Source organism: Ailuropoda melanoleuca, unplaced genomic scaffold (assembly GCF_002007445.2).
Source record: "Ailuropoda melanoleuca isolate Jingjing unplaced genomic scaffold, ASM200744v2 unplaced-scaffold2481, whole genome shotgun sequence".
Taxonomy (NCBI): Eukaryota; Metazoa; Chordata; class Mammalia; order Carnivora; family Ursidae; genus Ailuropoda; species Ailuropoda melanoleuca.
Genome location: NW_023194737.1, coordinates 2214 through 5049, shown reverse-complemented (window position 1 = coordinate 5049; position 2836 = coordinate 2214). Strand labels below are relative to the sequence as shown.

General features: G+C 45.9%; 1 pseudogene; it reads right to left on the bottom strand.

The window, feature by feature from the left end:
* Positions 1-1759: 1759 nt before the first annotated feature.
* Positions 1760-2572, bottom strand: LOC117798097 (annotated as a pseudogene).
* Between the last annotated feature and the right edge of the window lie 264 nt (positions 2573-2836).

Sequence of the window (2836 nt, the reverse complement as noted above, 5' to 3'; positions counted from 1 at the left end):
ATTATTATTTAAAAAAGGAATGAATGGGTCAACTAGAAATTAGAATTTAAAAATTCATGGAAACAAAAAAAAATGAAAACAAAACTGTTCAAAATCTTTGGGATAAGCAAAGGTGGTTCTGAGAGGGAAGTACATAGCAATACAAGACTTTCTCAAAGAATTAGAAAATTCCCAAATACCCATCAGAGAGGTAAAAAACCATGAGAGACTCTTAATTATAGGAAACAAATTGAGGGGTGCTAGAGTGGGGGTGGGTGAGGGGATGAGTAATTGGGTATTGGGCATTAAGGGGGGCATGTGATACGATGAGCACTGGGTGTTATTCACAATTGATAAATTATTGAACACTACATCTGAATTTAAATTTTTAAAAAAGTAAATGAAATTTAGCAGTTTTATGAAAGCTCTATAGCTCCCCAGCAAACTGCCTGCTTGTAACAGGAAGAGAGTTATTAACACAGGTTCCTGTATCTAGGTAGTAGGGCAAATTTTATTTCCCACGCATCTCCTTTCACCTTCCTGCTATTGCTCTTTTTGCTCTTTGATCCTCAGACCCCTACTCATCTCCTTTGCTCAAATAAGTGTCATGTTGCTTGACTGTCTTTGGAATTCTCCATATCTGTGTGGATTCCCCTTATGCTTGCTATTAAACTTTTCTCTTGTTAATTTGACAAATATCAATTTGAATCTTATTCCAGGTAAAAATCCTTAAAGAGCAAAGGAAATACTTCTTCCCCAACAACAGGCACTGGTGAAGTTTCATCAAAGTTCAGACAAGAGTAAGCAGAGACATGCATTCCTAGGACATCTGATGAACAGTCACCATGTCAGTGGCTGATCCTATTTCGTGGAAACATGAAGTGAAAGTCATCCTGCATCACAGGTGGGTCTTCACACTCTCCCAGCTGGTGAAGCCTCCTCACCACAGTGTTCCCAATCTCCCCACCTCCTCCCCCTCCTCCACATCCCCATTCTCAGTCCTGGATTCCTCGAAGTTTTGAGGACCCTGATATTCCTCCCTCTGCCACCCCTTGCCCAGAACTACTCTGACTGGGGCAAAATTCACAGCCCTCATCTAGTCACACCTGCACACTTCCTTCTTGCTCCTTCATCATTGGTGCAGAACCAGGATGCCAGTATTGGACATCAGATTCTGGGAGTTCCCTGTACACCTCTCCAGTGCTCCATCTCAGCCCCAATGCCTCACCTTTCCTCATACTCCTGGGACAGAGCTTTCCTTTACAACATGTTTGGGTTCAGTGTCCTTTCTTTTCCCTCAGACACTGTTAGTGCCCTTGGCATGGAGACACTTCCTATCATGTCCACCTGTGTCCTCCATCCCTACTCACATGTGGCACATACTAGGTGTTCAGTAAATAGTGTGGATGCATATTATATGAATAGGGCTCCATCCTTAGTTAGACACAGCTGGACTCTCTATGTTTCTGTCCTATTACCAACTTTTCCCCAAGGCAGTCTGCCATTGGAACCCAGGAATTTCTCCTCAATATGAGAAAAATCCTACAATGTTTTCCTGCAAAGGACTGGCTTGGGGGCCAGCATTTAAAAGAATGTGGATGATTTTTTTTGTTTTGTTTTGTTTAATAATAATATTTTTTATTATATTATGTTAGTCACCATACAGTACATCTCTAGTTTTTGATGTAAAGTTCCATGATTCATTACTTGTGTATAACACCCAGTGCACCATGCAATACGTGCCCTCCTTAATACCCATCACCAACTTATCCCATTCCCCCACTATCCTCCCCTCTGAAGCCCTCAATTTGTTTCCCAGATTCCATAGTCTCTCATGTGGATGATTTTGTAGCCAACGTTCCTGAGATTGATCTCAGACTACACTTTAGAGCAAACAAAAGAAGCAGCTGATTTGGCCTAGAAGTGTAGGCTGCAAGGGGACCTCCATTCCTGGGGGAACAGCAGGTTTTTGTTTCACTTCCCCACAGAACTGGAGCACTGTGTAAGCTTTGAGACTCTTGTCCCATGATAAGCAGTAGTAATCAGCCTCATCCTCAGCCTGGAGACCGTTGATGGTGAGGGAGCCAGTGTTGCCAGACCTGGAGCCAGAAAATCAATCGGGAATCCCTGATGGTCGAGTGCTAGTACTATAGATGATGGTTTTAGGGGCCTTTCCTGGGTGCTGTTGGTGCCAGCTCACAGCATAACCATCACCAATGTTGGTGCTGCCTCCTGTGCAGGAGATGGTGACTCTCTGACCAAGGGACCCAGACACTGAGGATGGCTGAGTCAGTACAGACTGGGCCCAGGACCCTGGAAGAGGAAAAGACACAAAGTATGATGCCGGGATCTAGAGACAAGAGGAGGGACCATGGCCCCACGTCTCCTCCCAAGGCCTCTTCCCCTGCCCCCACACGCAGTCACCTGTGCAGTGAGAGAGGAAGGTGAGGAGGAGAGTGTACCAGACCATGGTGGAGGTCATCACCAATCCTGCCTCCTGTGGCCCCACAGCTGTGCAGAGCCTCCCCTAATCTCTCCCATCCCCTCTTCAATCCCTGAGAGAGGGTGGGACCAACCATGCAAATGAGACCCCCAACTCTCTGACCCTTCACTGCCCCTGGGTCAGCTCTCTCTCCTTGAGCATGTAAGGGGGATGGGCATGGAGGGGCTCTAATCACAGGTGAACCTCAGAGACAGGCCATGAATGCCCCATTGTGTCTAGACACAGACACACTATTTTGTGACATGGTGACCAGAGCCCAGCAGACACTCTGCCTTACCACTTCTCTGTCCACTTTTCCCTTCATTAGGGCCAACCCAAGTGTTCCTATATGCTGCCTCTCATTACTCCAGGGCT